Source organism: Nansenia antarctica (genome assembly GCF_963989245.1).
Source record: "Nansenia antarctica genome assembly, chromosome: 2".
In the NCBI taxonomy this organism is placed as follows: Eukaryota; Metazoa; Chordata; class Actinopteri; order Argentiniformes; family Microstomatidae; genus Nansenia; species Nansenia antarctica.
The window spans coordinates 57,083,823-57,094,690 of record NC_137675.1 but is presented as its reverse complement, the minus strand read 5'-3'; positions in this window follow the sequence as shown (position 1 = coordinate 57,094,690).

The window sequence follows — 10,868 nt, the reverse complement described above, 5'->3', positions numbered from 1 at the left end:
AACTGTACGATATGGAACTAAGGTGGTGCCCAACTTTAACTTCCATGTGGCCCGCCATGGGGCCAACCTACTGGGTCTGGACCTTTTTACAGCTCTGGGATTCTCCCTCCTGGACACGGGGGGATCTGCAATCCAGATGGTCTGTATGCCATGGCAGGGAAAATGGCCAACACTGTTCGAAGGGCTGGGCTGCCTCTCTGCCTTCACTCACCAACCGCTTCTTAACCCTGCTGTCACCCCACTCATCCAGCCACTGCGTCGTGTCCCACTGGCCCTCCGCGATGGGGTCTCAGCTGAGCTACAGCAACTATTGGAAGCTGGCGTCATCGAGCCAGTGGACGCTTCACCATGGGTTTCGAACTTAGTGGTGGCCAAGAAGAAGTCTGGCGCTTTGCGCGTGTGTGTGGATCTGCGTGCAGTGAATAAGGCTGTCATCCCTGACAAGTATCCACTCCCAACGACAGAAGAGCTGACAGCACAGTTCTACGGCTCCACTGTGTTTTCCAAACCGGATCTCAGACAGGGATATCTGCAGGTGCCTCTCCACCCCAGTAGCAGAAACCTCACAGCCTTCGTTACACATGCAGGAGTGTTTCGCTACACCCGGATGCCTTTTGGACTTAGCTCCGCCCCCAGCTGCTTCCAGAAAGTGATGGTCTCGGTGATGGCTGGCATACCAGGCGTGGCCATTTACCTCGACGATGTGGTTGTGCATGGGTCTACCACCGACATCCACAATGAAAGACTTAACAGGGTTTTCGAAGCCCTGGCCAAGCACAAACTCACTCTCAACGGGGACAAATGTGTCTTCGCTGTGCCAACCATTGACTATGTGGGGTTCCGTTTGTCAGCAGAGGGCATGTCCCCACTGCAATCCAACGTGGACGCCATCGTGGCCATCCCAGAGCCCAGCACAGCCGCTCAGGTGGCATCTTTCCTGGGCATGACAGGCTACTATCTAAAATTCCTGCCTCAGTACTCCGCCACCACAGCCCCCCTGCGTCAGCTGTTACGTAAGGATGAGCCATGGGTGTGGTCGCAAGCATGCACTGAGGCTGTGGGTGCCCTCAAAGCCCAGCTTACGTCACCCCCAGTGCTGGCTCACTTCAACATCTCCAGCCCCACCCTGGTCACCTGTGACGCGTCCGCCATAGCAGTAGGGGCTGTGTTATCACAGACCCAGAACGGCATTGAGAAACCCATTGCCTTCGCCTCCCGCGCCCTCAACCCGACAGAGCAGCGCTATTCTGTGGGTGAGCGTGAGGCACTAGCATGCATCTGGGCCTGTGAGAGGTGGCACTTGTACTTGTATGGACGAGCCTTCACACTGAGAACAGACCATCAGACACTGACAACCCTGCTGTCCACATCAGGAACAGGCCATAGACCACTGAGGTTACACCGGTGGGCTGACCGTCTCCGTCAGTATAACTATAGCCTACAGTTCACTCCCGGCAGGGAAAATGTTGTTGCTGACCTTCTCTCTCGCTCCATCTCGGCCCCAGCCCCACACGAGGGCTCAGATCAGGTAGAACAGGACATTATTCAGATGTTACACGACCCCCTCCAAGCCACTGTGTCTCTGCAGGAGTTAAAGGACGCCTCCGAGGAGGACCCTATTCTCGGCCAACTCTGCACCTATATCCGAACCGGGTGGCCTCACAAGGTGTCAGAGGACCTGGTGCCATTTTCCAGAGTTAAACAGGAATTGTCCTGTTGGAATGACACCTGCGTCGCACAGGGGCTTTGCACTGTGGTCCCGGGTGCCCTTCGTGCGCGTGTTCTGACTATGGCGCACGAGGGTCATCTGGGCATAGTGAAGCTCAAACAGCGCTGTCGGGACCTGGTGTGGTGGCCAGGGATTGACAGAGACATTGAAGCCCTGGTTAGGGACTGCTCTGCCTGTCTGGTGAGTGGAAAGACCGGACACCAGGCTCCCCCACCTCTGCAACCTCTGGCCTGGCCCTCTCAGCCCTGGGAGCACCTGCAGCTAGACATCTGTGGGGAGATCCATGGAGTTCCTCACCACCAACGCTTTTTGGTGGTCGTTTATGACCTGCATTCCAAGGGGCCAGAGCTTACCACTACGGGCTCGGTGACCTCTCAGGTCATTGTGGACTTCCTGGACTCTCTCTTTGCCCGCTGGGGGCTGCCAAAGACTATTACAACTGACAACGGCCCCCAACTGATCTCTGCAGAGTTCACCTCCTACCTGGAGAGTAAGGGCATCCGCCACATCCGTACAGCCTATTACCACCCCCAGGCCAACGGGGGGGTGGAACGCTTCAATCAGTCATTGAAAAATGGACTTAGAGCGCATCTGGCCCAAGGGTGTTCATTCAAACAGGCCATTCGCCACACTCTGCTCCATTATAGAGCCACGCAACACTCGACGACGGGTGTCTCCGCAGCGTTCCTCATGCTGGGCCGGGAACTCAACCTGCCCCTGGACAGACTCCGCCCCGTTACAACCTCGGCACCGTCCCCTGGGGTCAGAGCCACAGTCACCCGTCAGCAGAGGCGGATGAAGCAGCGCTTTGACCATTCCAAACGGGTCAGGGTGCCAGACATCAGGGTTTCAGACTGGGTCAGAGTTCGTAGGCCCCACCGGGACAATAAAATGGCCTCTTTCTGGTCTTCCCCCTTCCAAGTCACCCGTCAGTTAGGATTAGCCACCTTCCTCCTCACTGATGGCACCCGATGGCATGCCAGTCGCCTCCGGAAGGTACCAGCCCCGCCGGACATGGACAATGACACTCCCGCTGCTATACCCTCAGGGGACTTACATGCCCCGATACCTCAGGAAGCCCCTACACAGGTCGTAGATATTCCTCTGCCTTCAGCCTTCCTCGTCCCCATCACGACCTGTCCGTATACGTTCACGCCCTGGCCACTTAGAGGACTTTGTGTCTACCTTCCATGCTTGAAGTTCCGCCAGGGGGGGGGGAATGTTGTGTCCACACATAGGGTTAATTGGGGATACTCGGGGTTTGATTTCTTGTCACTATTGTGTTTCATGTATGATCGATTGCTCTTGGATTGTGATGTGAAGCCTAAGTGATGTGCCTATATCTGTGATGCTCCTGTCTGTGGTTGATTGTCAAGTAAAGAACACGGTGACGCTATGCAGTTGTGTGTTGTGTGATCCTTACTCCAAACATAACAGTAGCTTTACTAAACATCATTTCCATTAAATGTGTCTTCTATCCAATGTGTCATTTTCAATGCAGAGCTCAATATACACTCACTGATATGAACACTTTATTAGGAACACCGTATTAATACTGGGTAGGGCCTCCCTTTGCTCTCAAAACCGACTCAATTCTTCATGGCATTGAATCCACAAGATGTTGGAAACATTCCTTTGAGATTCTGGTCCATGATGACATTGGATCACGCAAGATTTTTCAGGGGCACTTTCAAGCTGTGAATCTCCCGTTCTACCTCACCCCAAAGGTGTTCTCTTGAATTCAGATCCGGTGGCTGGGAAGACCACTGAAGAACACTGAACTCATAATCTACTATACTACACACTACTGTTGATGGAGGATCTACTTAGACAGATGATTACAGATAATGTTTGTGACTTACCTTTTTACCAAATGAAGAAAATAACCTTGTAGAAGGAAATTGTGGAACTTGTCCGAAGATGTGATCAGAGTCAGCAGTCAGCAGTCATCATGCGTAGTCGCTTCTATCAGCGCTCGGGCGCAACGGCGAGGATTATACCACATTTTCTTCTGTTCCTTCTATGGATTACGGATTTGTACATCAAATCACCACAGAACTTGCATCTTATGGAGAAGGAGTCAAACTTTGTTGGAAAAGGTGAGACACATAGCGACTTTTATCTCCACGCCGAAAAGAAATGTTTGGGCTTCGGAGCAACAACCATCCACACGACGTTGACTGCGGACCGGACGAGAAGAAACAAACCCCCGACAGGTAGAATGGACCGAAGAACCGTGATATGGCTCTATCTACTGCTCTCGGGAGACATCCAGCTGAATCCCGGACCAGTCGCAACCAGGCGGGCTTCACGTTTAGCCAGACAACAACTATATCTTTCCCAGGCAAATGCTACGAGCATAGAAATTGACGCCATTGTCGACAAACCGGTTAGTTTGCCGGCAACAGCAGACTTCCAGGATTCAGACGTGGCTAGCAAAACAATGGGTAGATATGCTAATAACATTACCCCCCCACCTATCTTCAACCAGCTAGCCAGGGAACACAGAGGCCTCCCCCACCCGGTGACGAACCCCCCCCCACCACCCGGTGACGAACACAGAGGCCTCCCCCACCCGGTGACGAACCCCCCCCTCCCCCCTCCCTCCCCCACCCGACGACGACCCCCCCCTTCTCCACCCGGAGACTCTACGACGAAACCGTTGAACAATGGGCGCCCCCCCCCACCCCCCAATCCTCAACGTGACGATGACCAAAATGGTGGTGACTATTTCCAAGTCAAAGACATAAACTCTCTATTTGGACACAGCAGTAAGGGCCTGCATATTGTTCACCTTAATGTGAACAGTCTTGTGCCTAAACTGGACCAAATCAGAGAAATGTTCCATGACAGCAAGGTTCATATTTTGAGCTTCTCTGAGACCAAGTTTGATGAATCCATCAAAGACCCAGAGATTGAAATAGTTAACTACACAGTCATCAGAAACGACAGGAACAGGTATGGGGGTGGTGTCTGCATGTACATTCACAACGATATTATCTTTAACACCCGTGATGACCTGAATCATGACAAATTAGAATCTGTTTGGGTTGAAATTATCTTTAACAAAGCAAAACCGGTGCTGGTTGGTACTATCTACAGACCTCCCGATCAGAGTGATTTCTATGATATTCTTGAGGGGTGCATGGATGACGTTGAGTGTGTGGAAAAGATTCTTATTGGAGATTTGAACACGGACATGCTCAGAAATGAAGCATCCGTTTTCAAATCCTTCACTAGGTTTTCTGAATTACACGGTCTCCGTCAACAAATTACCAAACCCACTAGGGTGTGTATTTCTACTCAAACCACCATAGATCTCATTCTAACATCGGATGAGTCCAAAATCTCCAAGAGTGGGGTTATTGTATGTGGGCTAAGTGATCATTACATGATCTTTTGCACTCGTAAAAAACAAAAACCCAAGGCTGGCGGTCATAAAACTGTAACCACTAGATCCCTTAAATCCTATTCTAGTGAGGCCTTAAACCATAAACTGGAGAATCAAGACTGGTTTGATGAACTAAAATGCACACAGGTTGAAGAGGCATGGCTAGGTTTCAAAACCAAATTCCTAAATATTATTGACAGTATAGCCCCCATGAGAACCACCAGGGTTAAAACCCGATCGGAACCATGGATGAATTCGGACATTCTAAATGCTATGAAAGTCAGAGACCTAAAATGCTCTGAAGTTCAAAAATGCAAATCAAAATTAGTGAAACACTTAAACGAAGATCACAAAACCCACTTTGAGAAAATTAAAAAACAATGCAACAAACTATGCAATCAGGTAATTACCATGACCAAATCTGCTAAGAAAGAATACCTCGATAACAAAATCGAAGAAAACTTAAACAAACCACGTGACCTTTGGAAGCTACTTAATAGCCAACTAGGTTGCAGTCAAAAACTCAAAACCAGGTCTACAAACATCAGCATAAAATCTGGTGATTCTCTCCTTACAGACAAGCTGGATGTGGCTAAGTGCTTAAACACTTTCTTTACAACCATAGCCACGAAATTAGTTAACAAGCTACCACCCCACTCAGGGCGTTATGGTGTAGAGCACATCCGTGAGTTCTACAATAAACTGGGTGTACGCAATGATGATTTTAAACTCTCCATGGTGTCAAACGATGAGGTGTTTAAAAAGCTAGGCGCTCTACACTCAGAAAAGGCCACGGGCCATGACAATATTCCAGCCAGATTTCTAAAAGACTCAGCTGCCTCCATTACCCCAATCATCACCCACATAATAAACCTCTCCATCAAACAGGGACACGTCCCCCTTGACTTTAAAATAGCAAGGGTAACCCCACTGTATAAAAAAGGAAGCAAATTAGACCCAGGCAACTACCGACCTGTTTCTATTCTTAATTCCATCTCGAAACTTATGGAAAAAATAGTTTATGAACAGGTCGATAGGTACCTTACCGAAAAAAAGCTGATGTATGAATTTCAATCAGGATTCAGAACATCCCATTCCACTGACACATGCCTTCTCTATTTGAACGACCACATCAACCATGAGGTGGACTCGGGCAAGTACTGCGGCATGGTCATGCTGGACCTCCAGAAGGCCTTCGACACAGTAGATCACCACATATTGTTAGATAAACTGAAAGCAATTGGGTTCGATAGAACATCGGTGAGCTGGATGCAATCCTACTTAGAGGGGAGGGAACAGGTGGTTAGTGTGAACGGAACACTGTCCCCCCCCCTCCCAGTGACCTGCGGCGTTCCACAAGGAAGCATTTTGGGACCTTTACTGTTCCTAATATATGTGAATGACATGTCATCAGCATGTGATTGCAATTTGTTCCTGTTCGCGGATGACTCGGCTCTGCTGGTCTCTGACAGGGACATATTGCAGGTGGAAAAAGCGCTAAGCACTGAACTGAGTAGAATCTGCATCTGGCTAGCTGACAATAAACTATCAATACACCTAGGTAAAACTGAAACCATCCTATACGGATCCCCATCTAAACTCAGAAAGGCTGAAAATTTTAAAATAAAAGTGGGTAACATTAATATCACAAGAAAAGAGGATATTACATACCTGGGCTCCATCTTAGAGGCAAATCTTTCCGGAGATAAAATGGCAGCAAAAGTAATCAAAAAAGTGAACCATAGAACTAGATTCTTGTACAGGATATCCTCACTTGTCAGTAAAAACACACTGAGGACCCTATCAGGAGCTCTCATTCAATGTCACTTCGACTATGCCGTAACATCATGGTACTATAGAACCACAAAGGCCCATAAAACAAGACTCCAGACAGCCCAAAATAAACTGGTTAGGCTTCTGCTAGGCCTCAACCCTAGGACACATCTAACCGCTGCTCATTTTTTGAGCCTTGATTGGCTACGAGTAGTTGACAGAGTGCAGCAGCTTGCACTGGGCCTGGTCTTCAAGATACGCTACACCACAAAGACACCCAAGTACCTGTCAACATACTTCCAAAAAGTGAACAACGTCCACACATACAACACCAGAGGAAGCTCCACGAACCACGTTCAACCGCGTTGCACCACAAACAAGGGGTTAAACTCGTTTGCAAACTATGCAGTAAAAATGTGGAACGCCCTTCCTATAATCTTAAAGGAGTGCAAAACACTGCCCACCTTCAAAACCACTCTCAAAAAACATTTACAGGAGGCTGCAATCCGTAACTGGACCCTCTAAATCAAAAATCAGATTAAAAGACCCGAACTACCCACTGTACATACTTTGTGTTTTGTCCCCCGCCCCCACCTGTGGTGTATGTCCCCACCTGTCCTACCCGCTGTACATACCTTATGTTTTGTTGTATTGTTCTTCCCATGATGGATGTGTGTTTATCTTGTAGATAGTAATAGTTATTTGTCTGTGTTATCTTGTAGATAGTACTAGCTTTTTTGTCTGTCTTACATGTAACGATGAATTGAGAATCAAGGACCCCAATTGAAATAAGCCAGTGGCTTTCTTGGGTTTTTATCCTGTTAGTTGACCTTGTATGTAATATGTACTTTCATGTACCTACTTCTGCAAATCTTCTAATAAAGTTTTCAATCAATCAATCAATGTACAGTAGCCTAAGCTGTTTCTGAAGTTGTGACGTGACGTCACTGCTCCAGCCGGTGCGCCACAAAACCATCCAGTGGCCGGAAATATATGACACTGGTCTAAAGCTACCATAGACAATGAATGGGGCAATGCAAGTGAACGAGATCTATAAAGTAAGTAAGTAAGTACATTTTATTTATAAAGCACCTTTCGAAACAAAGTTACAAAGTGCTGTACAGTGGACATCACATAAAAACAATCAGGTAAAAACAAGTTAACACAAGGCACATAAGGGCATAAGAGCAATAACACAACAAGAGATAAAACAAAACAATGACCTAAAGAAGTGGGTCAGGTGAAAATGTCATGGAATAAAGTGCAAACAAAAAAGCTACCATAAAGCTACCATAGACAATGAATGGGGCCAATGCAAGTGAACGGTAGCGTTAACAACCCAACTCTCGATTACAATCTCTACATAGAGTACTGATGTGAGAAATAAACAGCATCATCGTTTAATAATATACAAATTGTTCATATATACAATTGTTCCCATGTTATCTCAGACCTCGTGGCGCAACGGTAGCGCGTCTGACTTCAGATCAGACGCATGATGGGAGAGGTGGTGCTCCTTTAAGTCTTTTAAATGCTGGAAACTGGCGCCACAGAAACCACACTGGCGCAACGGTAGCGCGTCTGACTTCAGATCAGACGCATGATGGGAGAGGTGGTGCTCCTTTAAGTCTTTTAAATGCTGGAAACTGGCGCCACAGAAACCACACTGGCGCAACGGTAGCGCGTCTGACTTCAGATCAGACGCATGATGGGAGAGGTGGTGCTCCTTTAAGTCTTTTAAATGCTGGAACCTGGCGGCACAGAAACCACACTGGCGCAACGGTAGCGCGTCTGACTTCAGATCAGACGCATGATGGGAGAGGTGGTGCTCCTTTAAGTCTTTTAAATGCTGGAAACTGGCGCCACAGAAACCACACTGGCGCAACGGTAGCGCGTCTGACTTCAGATCAGACGCATGATGGGAGAGGTGGTGCTCCTTTAAGTCTTTTAAATGCTGGAACCTGGCGGCACAGAAACCACACTTTCTGAGTCTGACGGAAGTGCCGCCAGCGCCATTGAGGTTATTCATTCAGTTGAGCAGTAGTCTCAGGCAACTGTCAAGACAATGAACAAAAGCAGAAGTTAGAGAATTAACATACACTTGAGTAAAACTGAATTGTATTTAGAGAACTGAATTGTATTTTGAGAAAAAACGAATTGTATTTAGAGAAACTGAATTTGAAAACTGAATGAAAATAATGAAAACTGAATTGAATACAATTCAATCTGTCGAATACAATTCAGTTTGTGCTCAGATTCAATTCAATCTGTCAAATACAAGTGGCTGTCAAATACCAGTGGCTGTCTTCCTAGAGCTGATGATATCAATCCTGGTTGAGGGAGCCGGACGACAGTTGAGCAGTAGTCTCAGGCAACTGTCAAGACAAATAACAAAAGCAGAGGTTAGAGAATTAACATAAACTTGAGTAAAACTGAATTGTATTTAGAGAACTGAATTGTATTTTGAGAAAAAACGAATTGTATTTAGAGAAACTGAATTTGAAAACTGAATGAAAATAATGAAAACGGAATTGAATACAATTCAATCTGTCGAATACAATTCAGTTTGTGCTCAGATTCAATTCAATCTGTCAAATACAAGTGGCTGTCAAATACCAGTGGCTGTCTTCCTAGAGCTGATGATATCAATCCTGGTTGAGGGAGCCGGACGACAGTTGAGCAGTAGTCTCAGGCAACTGTCAAGACAATTAACAAAAGCAGAGGTAGAGAATTAACATAAACTTGAGTAAAACTGAATTGTATTTAGAGAACTGAATTGTATTTTGAGAAAAAACGAATTGTATTTAGAGAAACTGAATTTGAAAACTGAATGAAAATAATGAAAACTGAATTGAATACAATTCAATCTGTCGAATACAATTCAGTTTGTGCTCAGATTCAATTCAATCTGTCAAATACAATTCAGATCTGTCAAATACAATTCAATTTGTGCTCATATTCAATTCAATCTGTCAAATACAATTCAATTTCTGATGGCACTAAAATAGCTCCATAATCGGCGTCCCAAGGTCCGCGATGCGTTGGTGGCTAGCTACTGTTGGAAGCTCCGTTACTAGCTAACGCCTCCCCGTCTCTTCGCTGCACGCAAGGCAGCTGACAGTCCAAACTATATATTATAGTAACCACAAACGTTGGTTACTATTTTCTCACATTTACTCACACTAACACAACTAAATAATACCCGTGGTCTCCAAACATTCAACTTTCTTACTCACATCACTCGCTGCTCTCTTCTCTCTCCTCAGCTCACTCACATCTCAACGTATCTCGACCCTCGCGCGAGGACACACACACACACACACACACACACACACGCGCGCGCACACACACACACACACACACACACACACACACACACACATCAAAAAACCGCCAACTGAACTACGGCATCATTACTTGGACACACAACATGTGTTTTAGGCAAATGGCAAGAAAATAATAAACGAAATCAGAGAGAAAAAAGGGGGGGGGGAAACCTAGCTGGGCGGGGACAAGCTAAATTCTTATTAATTATTCATTACTAAAAATGAGCTTAATTAAACTAACTAATCAACTCATCTGGACCGTCGTAACAGTTTGGTTAAAGGGACACTTCACCAATTTTGAACATCATATCACATTCATTATCTTGGGTCTTGGAGTCAAAAAGATAAGAGAAAATGTCATACGGAAATTACCCCCTGTTATGTTGATTTGGGTTAAAAAAAAAAAATATATATATATATATATTTGGGGTTAAAAAAATAAAAATCCATCTGACTGGAAACGTGCATCTTTCTGCACGCGCGTTAACTTGAGTCTGCAATCGAAGCGGGAGGCGCTGATGGAAGAATCTGTGTTCACACGAGCTGCATGTAAGAACGTAGCCAGTATGTGCATACAACATCGTATCTGGTAGCCTACTGGTACTTTCAAACCGCAAGTTGTTTATTAATATCACAAGGTTTTTTGCAC